General features: G+C 42.2%; 1 protein-coding gene across 8 annotated transcripts in view; it reads right to left on the reverse strand.

Annotated features, from left to right (window-relative positions):
- Positions 1 to 23,067, reverse strand: part of PAK3 (p21 protein (Cdc42/Rac)-activated kinase 3) — a 397,698-nt gene that overhangs the window by 148,322 nt on the left and 226,309 nt on the right. For 2 of the 8 annotated variants that reach the window (XM_005865196.2, XM_005865198.2), the window contains exons 1-5: positions 9,181 to 9,315; positions 8,192 to 8,257; positions 7,964 to 8,073; positions 6,663 to 6,721; positions 2,546 to 2,693 (exon numbers count right to left, since the gene is read on the reverse strand). The exons of 3 other annotated variants lie outside the window; for them this stretch is intronic. The gene's annotated coding sequence lies outside the window, so the exon portion shown is untranslated. Of the gene's footprint in view, positions 1 to 2,545; positions 2,694 to 6,662; positions 6,722 to 7,963; positions 8,074 to 8,191; positions 8,258 to 9,180; positions 9,316 to 23,067 lie in introns of those variants that run through there. 3 more of the 8 variants (XM_014538814.1, XM_005865199.2, XM_005865193.2) reach the window with 2 other exon arrangements.

The following is a 23,067-nucleotide window of genomic DNA, read 5'->3' on the forward strand; positions in this document are numbered from 1 at the left end:
TGTAACTGTGTGTTAATGTTAATTTTTGTGGGTGCTGAATGTGAGTGAGCATATGTATGTGTTAGTGTGTGTCAAGGTGACTGCAACTGTGTGTATGTGATTGTGTATCAGTGTGAGAGTAGGGTGATGTGTCTCAGTGAAAATGGCTGAATTTCTGAAAGTGAGTGTGTTTGTGATTATATTTGATGAGTTTGGTGAAGAGTGCAATTATGCCTCAGGGAGAATAGGAATGTGAATATGTAACAAAATAAGTTTCCATGTGTATGTGTGAATGTGATAGGATAGGGATATTGTGTCAGTGGTGAGTATATAAGAGCATGTAATAAAGTATAAAAGTTTAATTGGTGAGATTGTTTTTATCGTGTGAGCATATATAAATGTGAACATATGGGTATGCATGCACATGTGTATATCATTGTGATGAGTTATAAGTTGTTTATATGTGTGAATGTGAGGAGAAAATAGTGATAGTGCAAATGTGTGGGAGTGATAGAAATTGAACATGGGTTTATTTATGAGAAACAATTAGAGGCAAGTCAGTATATATTTGTGCATAGAATATGTGTAACTGTGTAGGAATTTTAGGCTTAAGGGTGACTGTGTGTCAGAATTTAAGAAAACATAAAGGTATGAGTGAGTGAGAACGTGAGAGTGGGGTGTATGGCAAGTATGAATGTGTGTCAGCATGAAAATATGAATGTATAAATGTTATGTGGCAATAAAAATTTGCCTGTATTTAGTGGATTTATAAATATGATTGTGTGTGAGGGTGGGGGAATAAAAGTGATCATCACTATGAATGTGTTCCGGGTGAAAAGTGTGAGTCAAAGAAGCAAGTATGATTGTGTGAATGTACAAGTAGGCAAGTGTGCTTGTGAGAGTGTTTATGAGCACTTAAAGGTACCAAAATAATTTGGGATTCTGAGAAATTCTCTAAGAAGTGTCTCCCCCAAAGTCACATGTGTCCAGTTACAGGCAAGTTACGTAGCACCTCTCAACCTCTATCTCCTCATGGGGAAAACAGTGATGATAATAATAATAGGTACCCTGAGATAGCATCACTTTTATAATAAGAAACATATAGTAACTATTAGAAAAACATACTACCTTGTAGAGTTGCTGTAGAATCAAATTGTCTCATGCAAGTAAAATGCCTAGTATAGTGCTGGCAACAATAGCTACTCAATAAGTACATTATATTGCAGCTGTCATAAAATACCCAGGAGAGACCCATGGCTTGCTTCTTATTTTAGCCAGTTCTAGTTACCTTCTGTTGTTCAAGATCTATAGAGGATCCTCTACCAGAGCATCTCTAGAAAGCTGAATGCATCAATATCAGCAAGGCTGTAATTTCATACCTTTAATTTCACAGCTGAAACTCTGGAGCTTCCCCTTCATGAGAAGGCATCACATAAACACCTGTCGCTGAGACACAGTTTTCCTTTGTTCTTTAGGCCCAGGACAGGCTCAGTTTGAAAGGGAATTGGATTTCATATTCCTTGTTTGTTTTTTGTTTAGTTTGTTTTTCTCTTGGGTTTTTATTTTGATTTTGGTTGTTTGTTTTTGACATGGGCAATATGAGAGATGCTTAAGTAACTGACAAAGGGACAGACAGAAGACCAGATAGAAAGGCAGAGAGACAGTAAGATATAAACAGGTGCCTGGACTGCAGCACATAGCAAAAGAAAGCCAGATGGAGAAGCCAACAGAGAAGCTATAACAGATGCCTGAGGGGTAAAGAGACAGGGAAATGATCAGAGAGTCAGGCCAAGAAACCTGAAAGAAGTAGAGAAAGAGAGAGAGGCCAAAATTAAAAAGCTGCTGGGAAGCTGTCAGGCACTTGTGAGAGACTAGAGACCTATGAGATCTAGTCCCTACCCATGAAAAGCTTAAAGTATAGTTTACCTGCCAAGATTAATACTGCAGAAACCATGCAAGAATTATTTTAGGCACTAGAGAAGAACAAACTATACTACATGCCAGACTCAAGTGTTGTTGGAGAGCTGGGGAAGGAAGTATTCCCTGGTTGGGTGGGAAGGCAGAGAGAAGGTTCTGGAAGGTTTAAGTTAAGAAGCTGGGATGATTGGGTTGGAAGTTATGCTTTAAATAGGCAGGTAAAATTAAAGTTTTGAGGTAGTGAGGTAGTCGAAGTTATAGGAACCAATTGGTAAATTTGTGGCATGTGGCTGAAATGCAACTTCAGCATCAGGAAAGCAGGAAGAAAAGAAATGATAGCTTGATGGGAAGCAGGTCTGTGTTACACTAAATCTCTTAGATGGAGCTTGACATTAATGAAGGATTTGCCAGTGACTGTGAGTTTGTTTCTACTACTCTCTCTAGGATGTAGGTCAAGAATGTCATTCTCATATTAGAGATGGGGGGAACCAAGAAACCAAGGGAAGCTGTACAGAAAGAAGGGGCCATGCCTTGGGGCCTGGCTGATGAGGCCTAATCAGGGTCTTTAAAAGTAGGAGCTTTGGTGCAAAGGTGGCATTTACCTAGGCTTAGAGATCCCTAACTCCCTGCCCTGGAATCCATTACTCACCTCACACCACCACTGCTGCAGGACCTTAGCATGGGTAGGTGCTGCCCATGAGAAGGGACCAGGGTGCCTTCAGCTCCGACGAACTCAGGGCTGGGTACACCAGCTGCCACAAGATGCAAGGACTCAGCTGCTCTTTCTTGGGGAAAACCTGCCAAGAGAAGCATTGTGGGGGAGCAGGAATCTCTTTCCCCACCTACTACTACTCCCTCATCCACCACCCCCCCCCAAAAAAAATCACACACGCACTACAGTGAATTTCAGTAAATCCCTTCAAAAGACAGAGAATCAGAGAAGTATTTTTTTAAAAAAGCATTATTACATAGGAGTCCAGAAAGACCAATGAACTTGGAGTTTCAAGTTGGGAAGTGCTGTCACTTCACCACTCTGGATCGGTTTGCTATCAAGTGGACAAGATCTACCCTAGTTACCTTGGATAAGCATTGGGAGGACTAAATCAAATATGACAGATGTGAAATATTTGCATAGTTACTGGAGGTGGTATAGTCCTGTGTACCATGGAAAACTGAGAGATAATAGGGAATTCAGGTGGGCTCTGAGGATACCTGAGCTTCCTGAAGACCTGGCACTGCTGTTCATTCCTCAACTCCAAGTGTCTACCTTCATTTCCATTTTCCTTCTCAATAAGCTACACTAGGGTGGGAAACACTCTAAAGTCATCTCATAGCTGCTGATGCCCTCAGCCTCTGGTCCTAATTGGAAATTCTCTCTGCCTTCCCCTATCTCCACCACAGGGATATCTTTTACAATCTTCCCAAGATTTTATTGGGTAATATATACTTGGGTTCTTATTTTTATTTTGCATGTGCATGGCAATTTACCCTATCTTCCCAACAGAGGTTTCCATGTCCAACCTTGAAGGAGATGGAGTCTCTTTAATCCTTCCCTTTTCTGTCTATCCACACATTCACTTGAGTCTCTCAAGGGTTTAGTACTCTCAAGGAGGAGACCAAACTTCCCTTGACAGGACCCCAAGCTCTGCAATCCTTCCTACCCCGTCCCCTTTTCCTCCATGGTGTTTATCCTCAAAGAAAAGCAGCACTTATACGTAACTCACAATAAAGCCAGATCCAGGCTAGCACACATGCTATTAGAGGACACCAGAATACACAGGGTCCTAAGCCAAAGTCAGGGATGGGTGGACGGATGGATGGTTGGTTGGATAACTAAAGGTGGAGATAAAAAAATTAGAGCCTCAGGGAGCCAAGAAAAGCTCCCTTGATTCCCACAATACCACTTTTTGACTAAGAAGACCAAGCCATACCCCAGGTCTTCCACTTGTTCCTGGCAAGACTCCAGAGTACATCTGTCCCCCAGGAGCCCTGGCATTCCCTTTGTGTTGCCCACATGCACACTCCAAAGAGCCTTTCCAAATCCCACCCACTTTGCAGCTGAGTGGTGTGCCTGCAGCCTCCAACACTGCAGGAGCTCATCCTGTAAGGGGATGAGGTGGGGTGGGGGTGGAGAAGTGAGGGCTGTCAAAGCTCCAGAGAGGGTTGGGGCTTGAAGAGGGCTCAAGAAGGATGGCCACACAAAAAAACTTTGCCTATCCTCAGAGCTGAGGGTTACTCCCAGGGAGGCAGCATGCATCCATGGGGGACAGAGGTGGGGAACAGTGCTAGAAGACCTGGAGGAAGGGGGAAATGCACCTTACTAACCATGCACCTCCAGGTTTCTGCATAAGATCCAGAGCTTTCCTTAAGCCTGCCTCAACATCCCTTCATTCACTTATTAACTCCATGCAGCCTGCCTCAAACCCACCAGTTGCACAGCTGGAGACACTGCAGATGCCACTGGCAGGACACAGGACTCCACCTGGTGGCTACACTCCTCCTGTAGGCCTGGGTATATGTCCTGAATGAGAATATGGTGGGTGGAGTATATATCTGTGCCAAGTTATGTGCCTTGTGTGCCTATACCATTTTGGGTGTGTGCCAAATCATATCTATATTATGTTCTGTGTATATCAAGTCTGTATTATGTTTGGTACATGTGCAGTAATGTTTATACTGTGTTGTGTATGTGTATCATGTCAGTACCGTATTGTGTCCATGCTATGGGTCTGTACTGTGTTGTATGTGTATTGCATCTATTCCATGCTGTGTGTGTGTGTGTGTACCATGTGGCTAATCCATATTGTGTGTCATATGCCTATGCCACATTGTATGCCTGTATCATGTTATGTGTCTCTACTGTCTTATGTGTTCACCTGTGGCTCAGGCCTCCTACTGGACCTGAGATAGGGATCAGTGCACACATCTTCTACCTACTAGCACCGCAGACTTGCTGCATCCCAGCTTTCTGCCAGCATCTCTGTATGGGGACTAGGGCTGCCACTTTGTTGGTGATGGGTTGAGAGAAGCTACAGACAACCACTCTTTCTACTACAGAACTATCCAATAGCGAGTGCCTGGACCAGCACTGAAGAATTCTGGAGCCTTTTTCAGGCTCTAAGAAGGAAACTGGGCACTGGGGGTGTAGGGGATGGCCCCTTCTCTCAATCCCCAGCCCCATCCATATATGAGAAGCGCCTACAAGAAGCCACAGCTGCACCTGAGTCTCTCCTTCAGGCCAATTGGAAGAACTGGAGCCCTTCTCCACAGAGACTAAGAGCTGCGCAAGGGTTAGCACTGGCACCAGAGCTGGGCTATGGGATGCATGTATGGGTAGCTCTGCCAAAGGTGTCTCCATTGAGGTCACTATAGGGCGTGACTGTGTTGATTGTTAGGGGTAGGTCTCTTGAGGGTTATAGAATTCCCAAAATTCTGCCTGGCTCAGAGAGAGATAGGGGAGAAAGATAAAAGGGAAAGGATCCACAACCAAGCCAGGTCTTTCATTCACCCTTACCCCAAGCCCTTCTCTTTTGAGACTCAAGGTCACTAGTGAATCTCTGTACCCCCACCATATAAGATCCCCACAGAGCTTTTTGTGGGCTTGATTATAGGGTCCTTAGAAGGTTCTCCACTTGAGCTTCTCTTTTCCCTATTTTTACCATTCACATAAAACAAAAGTGTAGTCATACTGGTGAAGATATGAAATGTGTGTAGGGGTTGCAGGTGTGTTTTGTACTGTTTTCCCTCAAATGGAGAGCATATGGAAAAAGAGTGTGCTTTAGAAGGGGGAGTTTTGGGGGAGAGGGCTATCCTTTAGCAGGCCTTTCTTTATTACCGAAACAAATGGGCCCACTTCCTAAAATGTCACAATTATTTTAGAAAGCACCTCCCCCAAACCCCACCATTTGAAAGACAAGGAAACTGAGGTACAAACACTCATGCCAGAATGCCTGACTTCTGATTCCCATGGTTCATTCCACACCAGATCCTGATACTCTAGTCCTTACAAAACTTACTTCTCCAAATCCAGTCCCCTCCTATCTCACAGCGTAACACTAGCTAGCTTCCATCCCACTGTGTGGCCTCCAATAGCGTCCTATTCCATCTCAGGGATCAGTCTCCCTGTCTGTGGCCATGCCTTTGGAATGATTTCCATTCTCTACCAGTATATTGTTCATCTATTTCCAGTCTTCAAGGTTTACCTCTCCCATTTTGCTTCCCACCCGCAGACCTAGAGATAGCTACGCCTACATCACATCCCCTGGGTGCAGCACAGATTGCCCCAACCTGCAGATAATTGACTGAATGTGCAAATCAGACACTGATTAACATTTCCAATTAAACTCCCAGTTAGGCTGTGTGTATTATTGATACCAGCGATCACCTCATATGTAAATGCACAAACCTTCCAAAGTCACAGAGCAAGATAAGAAGTGACACATTTCTTGGGGGGAAATGGAAACAGACTGCTAGATCTGGTGGTTTATTTGGTTTGTTGATACCTCTATATCAGATACTACATGTCTGGCTGTTACTGGTTCCCAGACTAGGGCTTCACACCTGAAATGGAGGACTCAGGCCCTGCACACCACTGCATGCCCTTTCTGCCCCCTGCTGGAGAAGCCTCCTAGTGCCTAGTTGGCAGGGGAGTCCACCCCAGGCCCTGCAGAGGAAACCACCGAATTTCTGGCAAATGGAGAGGTTGGGGGAAAACAGGACAGCAGAAGCATAAGCTGCACCCCAGATGCCTCGAGAGCTGCACTTACCTTCAAGTATAGTTGTTTTCACCGTCCCTCAGCCTGCACTGGGTCCCATGGGCCCCTGCCTGGAAATGAGGGCTTTAATTTTATTTATTTATTTTGTTTTGAGCACAGGCAGATACCCCTATATCTGGAGCAAAGACCTGACACTCCCATGTAAAAGCAGTCAACCTACCTGTCTCAAACAGATTCAAAGCTCATCCAGTCCCCTTTGGGTCCCTGCCCCTCCATTCCCTCTCCTTGCCCAGAAGGTAAAATCTGGTTGTTGAGCTGCCACCCATGGATTTTCTTCTTCCCTTGATCAGAAGTAACTGGATCCCGTAGGTGGGTTACATGGGTGGGAATGCTATTGATTCCCTAATTGAGATATCATCCCTTTAACTCTGGACTGAGCCACAGGAACCTCAACCACCAAATTCCCCTTTCCACCAGGTAAATCAGAATTTTTGAGTTCCTGGTAAGGCAATGTTTTTTACTTCTATCACTCTGTTCTTATCTACCTACTCTGGATTCTAGATCTTTTTTTATTTTAATTTTTTTATTTGGGAGAGAGAAAGAAAGAGAGATAGATGCAAAGATTTGTTGTTCTGTTTATTTATGCATTCATTGATTGACCCTTGTGTGTGCCCTGACCGAGGATCAAACCTGCAACTTTGGCATATCTGGATGAAGCTCCAACCAACCAAGCTTCACACAGCTACTCGCTTCAACCTCATAGCTTGGTCTCTGACCTCCTAATAGCAGAGTCTCTAATGGGGACAGCACCTCCCCATCCCCACAATTATTCTTAATTTCCCTCACCTGTCATGTCCACTGCTCTACCTTCAAAGACCTCAGCAAGCTTATTTGCTCTGTATACCATTTCCACCTCCAACCAGAAAGTCTGTAACCTGTGGGAATGGTCAGCTATCTGGAACATGTTGTGGCCCCTTGCCAGCACCTCTATCCCAGCTGAACCTCCTTTTTCTGTTAGGTGTCTCCTACAAGGCTCAATTGCCAGTTTGAATAGTCTGGTCTTTGACATATCAAGGTACCTCTGTCCTCTAGATACTCAGCTGTCATCTTTTACCCAGCATACATCCCAGTCGCTTTTCATTTTGCCTCTTTCATAGGGGAATGGGGTACAACATTTGTATTCAGAAACAGAGGCTTACACAGCTGGCTCTCCAAGCACTTGCCTATTAATCATCCATTACCATATTAAGTCCCTTTGCTCAAAGATGGCCCTGATTTAGGGGACTTAAGCACCAAATCACAGACCTACCCAATTATAATTTTGCAAATAGTCCAGTGAAAACCACACTGACCTTCATACATCGGTCATCTCAGAACAGGGCCACAGTGTTATCACCAATAGGAGTGGACTTTCTTCTGTTCCAGCACCTCAGACAGCCATACAGTTGACCTGGATTTGAGTCTGCAAAACCATGAGGGGAGCAAGACTAACATGGCTAAAGGCTTCCCTGCTGAAAGCCATTTAAAAAAAATAGTGCTGCAACCTCCCCCTGCATGCTTCCCAAAGCCAAGCCACTCACCCTTCTCTCCTTCACTTCTATAGACCATAGTCCAGAACCCTCAAGTCCAGAGTCTGGCACTGGATTCTGGAAGGTAGGACCAAAAACAAAACAAAACAAAACTCCAAGTGGAGCCTCTAGCTCCCTCCCTCCTGGCACCGCCCTCCTGATATACCCCACCCCACCCCTCAACCACCAGCTCAGGAAGGAAAACCTGCTGAGATCAAGACTGTAAAATGTTCAATCTGTCCAAAAGTGCAGCAGTAATCTTGTCAAATCCAGTTCAAAAATTAAGGGCAATGCCCCCTGCAAGCTGAGGAGGACAGGGAAGGAAGAGCCACTGGACCTAATGACCCCTCTCCCCAGACAAAGACAAAGGCCAACTGAGGGACCCAAGGCTTTTTAGGGACATTATTCCATAATTCCAAACCCCACAGAAGAAAAGAGTCCTCCTGCCTTTACCCTTCTCCCACCAAAAAAAAAGGGGGGCGGGCAAGGGGATAAGGAAAAATAAGGAAAAGGGGAAAGGTGCCCCTTTTTAAAATAGTCACTTTTTTTGTTTGTTCAGGTCTGGCTCTTCCCCCTATGGACTTGCTAGGCCACAGACACACACCCCGACCCCTGGAGGTGGGGGTGGGAACTGCCATCCCAGCAACAGTGGCTGGTGGAGGGGGCTCATAGAAGGCATAGGATTTACAGGCTGGCATAGCTTTGGGGACGGATTTTGCCTCCAGCCCAGTATGGTTGTATAAGGTTTGACACAGCGAAGGAGCCCAAGCCCTCGGGAAGAGCCCTGACACACCCACTTGTCTGCTTTCCCAACCAGAGATCCTGCCAACAGCGCCCTTGTTCTCAGGACTCCCTGGGAGCCACATCAGGGACTCAAGGCTGGAACGCCTTAAGAGCCAGAGGGGGATCTGAGAAGGCAGAAAATCTTCCCAGCCCCCTAAAAGCAATGCCCAGCCACCACCCCCTCCCCTGAGTGAGCCAGGTGCAATAAGTGGATTTACCTGCCACTGGTCCAGCCAACCTGTCAAGACCTTTCCTCTACCTCAGAGCACTGGAGATAGCGGGATAGCGCGGCTGCGGAGCCACAACCCCGTGGCTATAGCCGCCGCCTCCGGCCCAGCCAACTCCCCGCCCCCCTCCCCTGTACCCCCTCCCGGACGCGCACCCTTGCTCTAGGCAAGGGAAAGCTGCAGCATCCTACACAAGACCCCAGAAGGCCCGCCTCTGACAGCTGCCAGCCAGAGGTAGAGTCCCAGCTCCGCAACCACTCCCTAGCCCTTCTCTGCTATGACATCATCTGGGCTCTGCGCAGTACATAGACCAATCAGAGGATGAGCATCAAACTAAAATCGCCCTGAGTGGGCTACTGGGGACCAATCTTTTGTTTCCAGGCAGGAAGCGCCTTGGAAGGGGAAAAAAAATAAAGGGGAGGGAACTGGGAGAGGGAAAGGAAAATAAGATGGAAACTTCTACACCGTCAGGGTTGTCTAGGCAGAGGTCTGGCTATCAAGAAAGAGGCTCTCCTGAGAGTAGGAAGGAGAGGGGGGTATTTAATTTCTCTTCCTTAACTAACCCTTCAGGAAGACTTGAATTTCAGATAAGTTTTAGGGGAGGAAATCTGTCCAGCTACACGGGCACTCTTTTGAAAGGAAAATGGCTTGGATTTAGGACACCACCTGTCAGGAAAGCAGGTAATACTGATGTAGTCTCTGGAATACACAGTAAACGCAGAGAGACAGATATGGCACTGGGATTCAAAGAGATGACAGTCTTCTTAGGGAAACTACCTTGCTGCACATGAAACATATATTTTGAAAAAAAAACATATCTTTTTACACCACAAAAAGAATCTACTTTATATAGTTAGATATAGATATATTTTATTTCTTTAAAATGTGGCTCTCCCTAAAACCTTCCATGGCCTCTCTTGTCTTTAAAAAAGAATTCAATTTTTTGCTGGTGTCCAATGCCTAAAATCTAACTCCAAAATTATCTTTTACTATTCCCAAATCCATACTCCCACCCCAGGATTTGGTTAGCTCATGTAAATCATGCTAAATCTCAGTGAGGAGACTTTAAATTTTCATTAAAAATGACAATGAGCCCTGGCTGGTTTAGCTCAGTGGTTAGAGCATCAGCCCACTGTTTGAAGGGTCTTGGATTCTATTCTGGTCAAGGATAGTACCTCCATTGCAGGTTTGATCCCTGGCCCCTGTCTGGACATGTGCAGGAGGCAACTAATCAATGTGTCTCTCTCACATCGATGTTTCTCTCTCTGTCCCTCCTCCTCCTTTCCACTGTCCCTAAAAATAAAAGTCAATGGAAAAAATATCCTATGGTGAGGATTAACAAAAACAACAACAAATGCAAAATAATAAGCTCATTTGAATTATAATGATGTAAAATATGCCTGTAAATAAGAATCAGAAAAAGGACACATAATTATAACAGTTGGGTTAAAGTAATAGGATTATGGGTTATTTTTTCCTCTACACTTTCAAACTTATTTTTTGTAAAGATAACTATATCCTCATATACATAAATTGTAAAAATGGGTCATGACACTCCCAGTGCACTTTTATCCAATTTTTGTCAACTCTTCATAACATCCAGCAATCATTTCTCCATAATGCCAACAAAATAAGTTTCAAGACTGGAGTGAACTAATATATCTGCCACTTTTAGAAAAGTCATGCAACAGAACTCTAGATTTACCAGAGGCAACATCTGGGAAAGTTAGAGAATGGGATGCATCTTTGGACTAATTTACTTTAACATGTGATGATACTGGGAATTGAAAAGAGAACAACAATGACTCTTCTAAAGCAAGAAAGAGGGAGACAAAGACTAAGTGAACTATATACCCTAGATTTTTAAAAGGATAACTTTGCATTTTACTTTGAATTTTCCTTAATTAAAATATACTTGTGCATGCATGAGTATTACATGAACTTTGCAGAGGATGGCAGAGCTGAGATTTGTATATAGATTTGAGTCCAGAGAATATGCTTTTTCTAATATGAGACATGGCTTTACTGGTTTGGTTAAGATGCATATTTTCTTTGGGGTAAAAAAGCCCAGAGTATACCAGATTGTTATTGTTGTTTTTTGTTAATTTTTTTTAATCGGGCTTTTTTTAAATAGCTTTTTTTTTTTGGCATGGTGGTTACTTGTCTTCTAATGCAAAAACACTCATCACCCTCCTTCTCAAATCCCTAATTAATAGGTTGAAATCAGGATGGTTCTGCTTCTAATGATTTTACAGATATCTTTTAAATTAACATTGAGGTTAAAAAAAAGTAACCCATCGCATTAAGTTTTGTTTTTACATCATGATAAATTTAATCTAAAAAGTGCTGATCTGAAGATGAATGTCATTCACTTAAACTTTACATTTCTAACTTGTAAAATGCACTTATTCAAGTTATTTTTTAAACAATAAGAATGTTTTTTTAAGAAATAGAAAGATATAACTGGATTTTCCTGGCTAATGATTTAACTTGGGTCTTCTCGGCTATTGATTTAAATAGTAATTAAAAGGTATTTGATTTCCCTCTAATCCTCCCGTATACTTCTGCTATAACTCAGAGCTATTTATGTGGTCACCGCACACAGTTATTTGAACATTTCATGTGTATATTTCTTCTCTCCCTGGTGGTTACAGAAAGTAGCACAGGGCCACAATCCTATTAGGTGCATGAAAAATTAAAGCATAGTGGTGTCATAGAAAGAGGACTGGACTTAGGAGTCAGGCCCAGCACAAAATACTTTAGTCTTCCTGTGAAAGGGGAATAACCTATTTTATTTTTGATACCATAAAGCAGTTTTTACTGCCAATGTGGTTTGTTCTCCAAGAATATAGGACAACTGCATGGAAATTTTCAGTGAAGCTGAAATGTCTTAAAGATTTCCCACTTAACTCTCACTGTCCTCCATTCCCTTCCCCAAGCTCATTAATTTAAGGATATAATCACAACACTAACATAATAACCACTTGGCATGTGCATCCTGCTTCGCAAGTTGCCAACCACTTTTGTATCTCCCTGTTTTATCCACACAACAACCACAACAGTGTACTATTATGATCTGCATTTTACAGATGAGGGAATGGATGCCCAGCAATTTAAAGTAGCCTGTCCAATGCCTCAGAGAGATGGTCCTAGAAACCAAGTCTCCCACTCTCAGTTCTGTGTTCTTTCTACCACTCTACATGGCATCTTCACTTGTATATCTTATTTGGCTCCCACCAATCCAACCAGCCCCTTGAGTCACATGAGAAGTGAGAGGCTCTGGGATGGGACTTGTAGCAACAGAAGTAAATTTTAAAAAGTATTTTCAAACTGCTCCAATCCAATTCCAGGAAAGGGGAACATTGCTCACTCTCATATACATTGATGGAAGTATAAAATGGCACAGCTTTTTGGAGGGCAAGTTGGCAATATTTGGGAAATTTTAAAATGCATATGTCACGTGACCAAGCAATTTCAGCTCAAGGAATTTGATTATGAAAATACTCATAAAAACCATGCCAGGATATGTCCAAGTATGTTTATTCCTGAATTTTATGTAAGGATGAAAAAAAAATCTTACATAAAGGACAATCTAAATGCCCCTCAATAAAGTAATTGTTAAATCAATTCTGGTATATACATATTTTGGCATATTATTCATTAGCTAAAAAGAATCAGGTAGATTCCTACATATTAAAATAGAAATACACCTTGACACATTCTTGAGTGAAAAAAGTGACAGGACAGCATGTATACTATTTTATTTTTGTTAAAAAAAAATTGTGTGTGTTTAACCTGGAATTATACATACCAAAATGCTAATAGGGTAACTCTAGGAATTAAAAAAGGTGGAAAGGAAGATATGTATGTGTGTATGGTTGGGGTATTAACCATTTTCTTCTCCATTTACTTCTCCATAGTTTGTATAGTTTTACAATAAGCATACTTGGGAAACTATGGTCTTCTTTGGATTAAGACAGAACAAACAAACAAAAACACCCCTGCTATCATAAAAAGGGTCTGATTTCAAGGTCAATGTTTCAATAAAGGTTAAGGTGTGTCAGGCTGAGCTGAGCCATACCTGAACAGGCACTGGATGCAAGGCAGAAATGTACAACCCACTGAGCAAAAGCAGCCTGAATACCCTGATTCCCTTCCCACCCCTACTTCAAGCCAGAAATGGTTTCCAGTGATAGACTCTATATCTCTGTGGTTTTCAGTCTTCACAGCTTTTACTACAGTACTACACTTTAAAAAAATCTCCCTTTCTGCTCTGAATACAAAAGAATCTGGCTTGGTACAGCTAGTGTGCAAGGCATTGACTGGGAGCACAGTTCCCACTCCTTTACCAGGGCCTATTCACTACAACCTGTTGCCATCACTGAGATCAGGCCCTACTGAGCCCCTTCCTTACTGCCCTCCCTCATCATTAGGGTTACAGCTCTTCTCTAGGAGGCAACATGGTAGGTAATCTGCTGGACAAAGAGCAAGAAGCCTCAGAAATGCCAAAAGGTCCCTTAAAAACCATAGTGTGGGGAAAGAACGAAGGCCATGGGTAGAAAATCCCCATCCTCTTGGGCCTTCACAGTTATTGCCAAGGAATCAGGAGATACAGATTATTCTAACTTCTGGCTAGGAAACCTTGAGAAAGATGCAAATTTTCCTGGGCTTTAGTTTTCTCCTCTGTGAAACTTACCCACCCTATCTCCCTAGATTCTTTTTCTTTTTATTGACCTCAGAGAGGAAAGGAGAGGGAGAGAGAGACAGAAGCATCAATGACGAGAGTGAATCACTGATAGGCTGCCTCCTGAATGCTCCCTGCTGGGGATCAAGCTGGAAACCCAAGCATGTTCCCTAACCGGGAATCAAACTGTGACCTCCTGGTTCACAAGTCTACGCTGAACCACGGAGCCACACAGGCCGGACTCTACTTTTGGTCCTGAAGACAAAACAGGCTTGGTGCTTAATGTGTTAATAGACTTGATGAGTCTTCATTTACATATGTTCCCTGTATGGTGGGACCTTGGGAATGGGATCTCTCCTCTCCTTCCTTCACTATAATTAGCAGCCCTTAGAAACCTGCCCTGTAGAACCTATGAGCTGTCAGAAGCCCACAGACTCTTTCCTCCCTTCCACCAGGAAGTTAGTAAAGGAAAAGCAGAAGACAATTAAGTGCAGATGGACCTGGATGAATTAGTATGAGAATGGGAAAGTTCCTCTCTTCTGACTTGATTTTAATTACCCCTCTTCCACGATGGTCCTACATATCAAACCACATTATTTAATTGATCTAATGCTTTGTTGGATTTTGCAGTGGATCACATTATACATTTCTTCCTCACACATTCCAATCACTGCACTGCCCAAATCTAAGTCAAACTGTAGAATAAATTGAATTTGGAAAGTTGGTTTCATTGCTCTCCCCATTTTACTAGAAAAAAAGAGAGAGAGAGGAGAAAGTAGAGGACAAAATCTAAGGAACAAAGAACCAAGAAAATAAATAGCGCAACAAATCTTATTTTTTCTTTTGGACCGGCTGGACTATGATGTCACGCTTTCCCAACTCACCTGTGATTGGATGCTCAGTTCAGCATCTGCTGAGAGCTAAAGGCTGATTATTTGCCAGAGATACAGACCTTTCAGGGAAGCATTGAATCACTACTGGTTGTCGTGACAACCTGGGCAGTGTCTGCTCCTGATAACCACATAATGAGATTGTCAGGAACAGAAGTGTCCCCCATCCCTACACCCAACCATTTGAAGTGGTGAGCAATGGAATATTTCTCTCAGGGGGCTAAGAGGGAAAATCACCTACAGGCATGGTGGAAATCACCTTAGATAATGTACACTAGCCAAATTCTGGGGGGGGGGGAATCTCCTTCTTAAGGAATTCCTTACCTGCCATCTTCAGGTCATGCTTGGATACCATTGTATTCACTATAATTCAGAGATCTGTGGAACAAGTAGGAGAGGAGGGAGACAACTTTGCAACCCTCCAGCAAAGCTAAACAAAGAGAAGTGTGACTGGAATGCTAAATCCGTTAGGGAAAGGCACACCACCTTTTTTCATAGGATGTCATTATGGCATGATCCAGGGATAAGTGGGGGGGGGGCATGTGTCAAAGATAACAGGGCATCGCCTTCCCCAGTCACCAAAGTCAGACACAAGGAGAGCTTGAGGGAAATAAGTTGTGTGATTTTCTACCAGTTACCTTCATTTCCCTGAAGGTAAGCACATCATTTAACATTATCTTGGGGTTCCAGATGTTCTGGAGAGTGAATATCAACTGCATCTTTGTAATATGTTATTCATGCCTAGGACAATTTTATTAGCACCTACTAAGTGCAAAGAACACAACTAGAGGCAACAGATGCTACACTATGAACCAAACTTGGACTATCTCTTTAAGGGGCTTGGAATCTCATTGGGGAGAAAAGATATATACTCAAGTAACCTTAATATAAGACAGATGTAGTACTACAAGGGAAATCCAAAGTCCTTATTTTCAGAGAGAGGAGAATCACATACAGACTGTCCCACTTTAGCTCCAACCCATCCAGATTCTTCTTTCACCAATCCTCCCTTATATCCCAAAGAGTCAGCCCCATCAAACTATTATCTATTTCCCTGGTATGCCTTGACTTTCATATCTCTGCGCCTTTCTTTCCTCCTGCCCTCCCCTTTGCCTAGTATAACTCTCTTCCTCCTCTCCCTATCTGGGGATATTTAATGAATATTCCCATACTTGACTCAAATGGCATCTTGTGGATGCATAAACTGGTCCCATATTTACAACCCCACAGGGATCTGTACCTGGTAGACATGGATGTCGACTGGCATCACTACTATGTACTGCATTCAAATTTAGCACTTTCAAGTCCAGTGACACATAAGAGAACATTGGTACAACCAATTTTGGATTTGGGGGGAAGAGCATAGGTTAAGTCGGACTATTTTTAAAAAGTCTTAATTAGATAATCAACACAAACCTGTTTTTCCACTTGACACCTATATCTTTTTCTTGAAATAGCTTAAAGCTCATATGAAGTTGTAGAAATAATACAGAGATTCCCAGGTTTTCCTTCCCTGAGTTTTCCCCAATATTTTGATCTACTATTGTATGAATATTATTTTGCACATCCACAGTACATTGTCAAAGCCCTGGAAATTGATATTGGTACAATAATACTAACTCAAATGCAGGCCTTATTCATAATTCGCCAGTTTTAAATGCACTTTTTCATTAGTAATTTGCCAACTCCGCTGAAAAGTAGCAAAACTATGAAGAGCTGATTTTTCTGTCAACTTTTTCCTCAGGCCTATCCCTCTGAAAAAGTCAAAACTTGCTTGGGACTGAAAGAAAGAAAATCAGCTTGGACTAAGGAAAAGCAGCCCTGGGAAGACAGACAGATAAAGCCAGCTGCAAAGTTAGCAGAAAACACTGTTTCTCCCAAGGTCACACAGCAGTTGTAAAATGACATCATGACCTCCACATTCTTTGACTTCTGCTTTCTTATCGATGATGCTCCAGATCTGCTTTGCTATTTTCATTTATTAATGGGGATTCCCAATTGCTCAGTCACTCTCTCCTCATGACAGTACCCAATTTCTAGTCAATATCTTCTTCTCCTGATCCCTTCTGATCCCACCGCAGAAACTGCAATCAATCCAGAATTTATTCTTGCTTCCTTAGACACTCCTCAGAATCACTCAGTAGGAACCCAAATGTTACAAACGATGTTCTTGCTTTTGGCCAGTGTGGCTCAGTGGTTGAGCATTGATCTATGAAACAGGAGGTCATCTTTCGATTCATGGTCAGGGCACATGCCCAGGTTGTGGGATTGATCCCCAGTGTGTGGTATGCTGTGGGGCATGCAGGAGGCAGCTGATTAATGATTTTCATTTATTTTTCTATCTCTCTCTCCTTCCCCTTTCCTCTCTGAAATCAATATAAATATATTTCTTAAAAGATGTTCTCTCCTCCCTCTTTTCAATGCACTTCCACAATAAATTTGACTTTGTGGAACTATACTGTTGTCTCTGGTAGTCTTTGGTTAATCCCCCGACATTTTAATTTAATTGTATGGCAGTAATCTGAGCATCGGGGTTTTTTAAAGTCCCCTCAGGTCCTAATCTCCTCAGATTCTAATGTGCAGCAAAGTTTGGGACCATTGCCTTAGGGATTTCATTGCTTAAGTATTATCTTTCCTCCTTAGGTTTGTGTATACATTCTGGCCATTTTCCTCAAAATGTCTGAATTTCACAGGGGCAGAAAGTAGAATTGGGGGATTTTCCCAAGGGCATGCTTTTAAGTTTGGTTCTCTCTGAACCTTCACCCAGTTTTTTTCTGCAGTCCTTACTTATTTTCCCTTATGGTGTATTCAACTTGGAAAAGAACATAGCTTTCTTTCACTTTAATAGAAAAATGATGAAGAAATTGACTATTTGAGTAAAACTGTAGCTGTAGTCCTTTCTCTCCTTTTCCCCCTTCCCAAACATAACTCAGTCACACTTCAAATTAAATGGTCTCAAATGTGAAGTTAAAAACAAAGTTAATATGTGTGCAGAGAACCGGCTGACCATCACAGATGTGTTTAAGAGATGTAGACCTCAATGTGTTGTTGTTCCATATAATTAAGCACCTGTTGAGCCTCATAATCAATCCTTATTTTGTTATAATCCAGGAACTCATTACATTTAATGTTCTCTGGTGTTTACTTGGTCAGGTCACTTGAGGAGGAGGGGTATTGAAACAGCTTGCCCCTTACCCCTTTGAATTATCCAAGATAATACATTCCCTACTCAGAAAATAATAAATATGAATCAAATAATGAGTTTTAAAGGTCAGCTAAATAGACATTTAAAATATGTACATGTTGATTTTTAAAAGTTGTTCACCTCCCCCCCCCCCCCCCCCCCCGACCCACAACTTCTTATTCATTCCAGTTGCTAATATGGAAAATTTAATGAATTCTGACATGGTAGGCTAAAGTTTATTACTAAAAAGGAAAGGGAGCAGGTGGCTAGGCTAATTAATACTATAAACAATAGAAAAGTGACACCCTGCTAGGGGAGTATGTTAACATGCGGGGTTTTTAACTGCACTTTGCATTCAAATGACCAATATGCTAATTATAGCCCTTATCTGTTCAAGGCCTGAAAAGTCAGGACAGCTCAGAGCACAGACCTCAACCAGCAGTTTGACTGCAGGTTTTTGGAAATAACAGCATGGCATTTCTTTAAACATATTTTCAAATTCAAGCTTCTTACAAATCAAGATTGGCCTTTCCCCCATTCAGGGAATTAGTGAGGCTTAACCATGTTCACTATGGTGTCGGCCCCCACAAAGCCCTGCTAACAAAGACTCTGACTCCCACTTGAGCATTGCCTGTTGGGCAGATTTCCATGGTAATTTGCTGATTCTCTTTAGAAAGAAGTAGGGCGTCTTTGTAACCAGGAAGGGGGTGTACTTTCTCATTATTCTTGGGATGTCTTTGACCCTTTTTAATTTTCACCACCCATGTAAAAAATAAAAGGTCATAAAGAACTCTTAACCTGGCTTTTTGTAATTTAAAGCAAACACCCTCCTAACTCTGTTCTTAAAAGAGAGGTAGAAAAAGCATTATTCTCCCTTTACTTCTGTTGAAATTATCAGACCTTTATCAGAGCTATATTGGGAGAGGAGTGGCACTATTTGGATTCAGCTGGTAGAGGGAGATTATGGTGAAATTATCCTGTTCTAGTTACACCAAACAGCCTTCAAATCCTTAGATTTTTAATAAAATCTAAATATAGAATCCCCAAAACAGCAGCAGTTTCAAATAATAAGTTTATTATTTTCATTATGTTCTACTTTTAACACCCCCCTCCCACACACACGCATGCATGTGCTGGTATCAGTTTTCTTTCTATAGTTTAAGACAAAGACCAGTGGGCAGGACAGGCTTGAACTAGTCTTAAATTGTCCTTTCCTTTCCTGAGTTCTATTCTTCCTTTCAGACACTTCTCCTTGCACACCTAGAAGCCCAAGGAGCTAAATTTGCTCCTTCTTTTATTCCTGAGTTTGGGAAGGAGGAAAATTTGATTGACTTCTCAGTGCAGTCTTAGGGATTTCATTTATTGATTTTCTTAGGTCTCTGTATTTTAGAAAGACCCTTATGGCATGGGGAATGTTTGACTCAAAGGAATGAATTGCAGGAGCGGAAATGTGAAGGTCACAGTAGGCTTTGGGAGAGAGGATAAAAGAGGGATATTTTTGGTGGAGAAATATTGACAATCACAACAGTAAAAAGCTCTTCCACACACAAATTTGGTTCTGGTGTGGGCCACTGCCAGAGTTCTCCATCACCAGACAGTAATCCACTCCATAATTTCAAAGACAGGCTTCTGCATTCATACATGAAAGCAAGACTTTTCATCAACTCCGAGAAGCTTAAGACAAAAATGGGGCTTTTGATTAAATAGAAACTAAAAATGACTTGCAGTGCTGATGACTGGCAGCTTTCTGGTTAACTGCAATCTGACCATATTAAGAATCAAGGCACGGAGCATATTTCTTTGCTGTCATAAATTTTTATGCATGCTGATTTAGAAGGCTTGGGGAGACAGTAGGATTGGGGAGCAATTTCATGGCTACTTTAGCTGAGCTTGGAACCTGGATTAGAACCATCTGACAAATTGAAAAACCATTTTCTGGTCTGGGGATTTTGATTGGCTTCAATGCACTGTTTTATTTTAAAACTAGTGACCTGGTGCACGGATTCATGCACATTGAAAGGGAATTAATTAGAAGGTGGCCGGCGGGGTGGGACTGGGCAAGACAGGCCTGACAGGCCCTGGAGCCAACCTCCCTTGGTCCCTCCCCAGCCCTCCGCACCTGAGGCAGTGCCAGGGCTCTAAGGGCATCTGCGGAGTGAGCGGGGTCCCTCTGGCAGGTGGGGTCCCTCAGCCTGGCCTGCGGGGATCGGGCCGAAACCAGTTCTCTGACATCCCCCAAGGGTCCTGGAGTGTGAGAGGGCACTCTGCAAAGTTGCTGTCGTACATCTTTATAACATGGCATATGTGCTTACCCAATAGGTTATTTGTAAAGCTCCTAGAGAAAGTGATAGAAGTTTTTCAAATAATTTACTGTGATAAACACAAAAAAGGAAGGCACAAAAACCAAACAAAATAAAGCCTCAGGCATTTCCCTGAATTAGTAAAAGGATAGTTTCAAAGTTTCTGAATCAGAAAGATAAATAAATTACAGAGGCTCAGACTCAGCTGCTAGACAAGGTAGTGTGAAACTATCCTGGGTGTAAAGCATCCACAAACTTCATATCAGAGCTTATACTTTACTCTGCTCAACTAGGACATGATTGGGTGCCATCCATCCACATCACAGCAAGGGAAGCAGGTCCCAAGGAAGCAATCTAGAAAAGATGTTGCTTTCTAATGTGCAGCTTGATCTGAGGGTAGAATACAAAAACCCATAAGGACAGAAAGAGGATAAGCAGCCCATGTTTAAAAGTTGCCTCACAATTGGGGCTAAATATTTACAGCCTGTGATTAGTTTCATTCCATTGCATTTTTAAAAATTTATTTTTATTGTTGACACTATTACAGATGTCCCCACTACCCCGCCTCCCCTGCCCTTTGCCTACCTCCACCCAGCCCCCGGGCCCCCTTCCCTCAGTCCATCACCTCACTATTGTCTGTGTCCACGGACTATGCACATATGTTCTTTGGCTAATCCTTCACCTTCTTTCATCCAGACCCGCCCCCCCGCAACATGCATCCCTCCGTTCTGACAGCAGTCAGTCTGTTCCATGTATCCATGGCTCTGGTTCTATTTTGCTTGTCAGTTTACTTTGTTCATTAGATTTCACATATACTAGTAAGTGAGATCATATGGTATTTGTCTTTCTCTGACTGGCTTATTTCACTTAACATAATCTCCAGGTCCATCCATGCTGTTGCAAAGGTAAGAGCTCCTTCTTTTTACAGCCCTGTAGTATATTCCACTGTGTAAATGTACCACAGTGTTTTTATCCACTCCCTTACTTATGGGCACTTGGGCTTTTTACATATCTTGGCTATTGTAAACAATGCTGCTATGAACATAGAGGTGCATATATTCTTTCTGATTTGGATTCTTAGGATATATTCCCAGAAGTGGGATCACTAGGTCATAGGCAGATCCACTTTTTGAGGAAGCTCTATACTGTTTTCCATAGTGGCTGCACCAATCTGCATTCACAGCAACAGTACACCAGTGTTCTCTTTTCTCCACATCCTTGCCAATACTTGTTGTTTGTTAATTTATTGATGGTAGCCATTCTGGCAGATGTGAGGTGATATCTCATTGTGGTTTTAATTTGCATCTCTCTGATGATTAATGGCGTTTTGCATTTTTTTCTTGTCTCTTGGCCATCTGTGTGTCCACTTTGGAGAAGTGTCTATTCAGGCCCTTTGCCCATTTTGTAAATTGGATTGTTTGTGTTCCCAGTGTTGAGTTATATAAGTTCTTTATATATTTTGGAAATCAACCCCTCATCAGATGTGTTATTGGAAAATATGCTCTCCCATATGTTCATGTCACATCATTTCATTTTAACAATCATTACTTCCTTTAGAAAGCACAGAGAAAAGAAAATGAATTAAATCCGGTGAATCAATGACCTTTTGTACATGCTATTTTTTATTTTAAATCTTTATTGTTGAAAGTATTACATATTTCCCCTTTTTTCCCCATTGACTCCCTCCCGACTGCCCCTGTCACCCTCCCCCCGACCCAGGCCTTCACCACCCTATTGTCTACATCCATGGGTTATGCATACAAGTCCTTTGATTGATCTCTTCCCATCCTATTTTTGTTTTGTTTTAAATTAGAAGATTTGTTTAGTTTTTTTTTGTTTTTTTATTACTCATGGGACTAATATTCTCACTAAGAAGTATATTAAGACAGTTTGTTTTATTGACATTCTGGATTTCCTCATACTCTTTGTCTTTTTTTTTTACCAAGAAGGTGGAGGGTGCAATGTAGACAATGGAAGTGGTGATAACCACCATGCAGTGAGAAGGGAGGGCCCAGCTGTCTCTGAATGTATGTGTATCTTCTCGCAGGCCTTTAATATTGGGGTGCATATATTCTTTCTGATTGGTGTTTAGGGCTTCTTAGGATATATTCCTAGAAGTGGGATTGCTGTGTCAAATGGCAGTTATATATTTAATTTTTTTTTATGAAACCCCATACTGTTTTCCATAATGGCTGCAACAGTCTGCATTCCACCAGCAGTGGACTAGGGTTCCCTTTTCTCCACATCCTCACCAGCACTTGTCATTTGTTGATTTGTTGATGGTAGCCATACTGACAGGTGTGAGGTGATACCTCATTGTCATTTTAATTTGCATCTCTCTGATGATCAATAACTTTGAGCATTTTTTCATATGTCACTTGGCTATCTGTCTGTCCACTTTGGAGAAGTGTCTATTTAGGTCTTTTGCCCATTTTTTAATTGGATTGTTTGTCTTCCTTTTGTTAAGTTGTATGAGTTCCTTATATATTTTGGATATTAACCCTTTATCACATATATCATTGCTAAATATATTCTCTCATACAGTGGGCTCCCTTTTCCTTTTGTTGATAGTTTCTTTTTGTTATGCAGAAGCTTTTTATTTTGATGTATTTCCAGTTGTTTATTTTCTCCTTAGTTTCCTTTGCCCTAGGACAGTGGTCGGCAAACCACGGCTCACGAGCCACATGCGGCTCTTTGGCCCCTTGAGTGTGGCTCTTCCACAAAATACCACGTGCAGACGTGCACGTACAGTGCGAAGTTGACTTAAAACTTTAAGTAAAGTTTATTAAGTTAATTTTAGGGAACATTGTGGAGTGAAAG

This window comes from Myotis brandtii, unplaced genomic scaffold (genome assembly GCF_000412655.1).
Source record: "Myotis brandtii unplaced genomic scaffold, ASM41265v1 scaffold199, whole genome shotgun sequence".
Taxonomy (NCBI): Eukaryota; Metazoa; Chordata; class Mammalia; order Chiroptera; family Vespertilionidae; genus Myotis; species Myotis brandtii.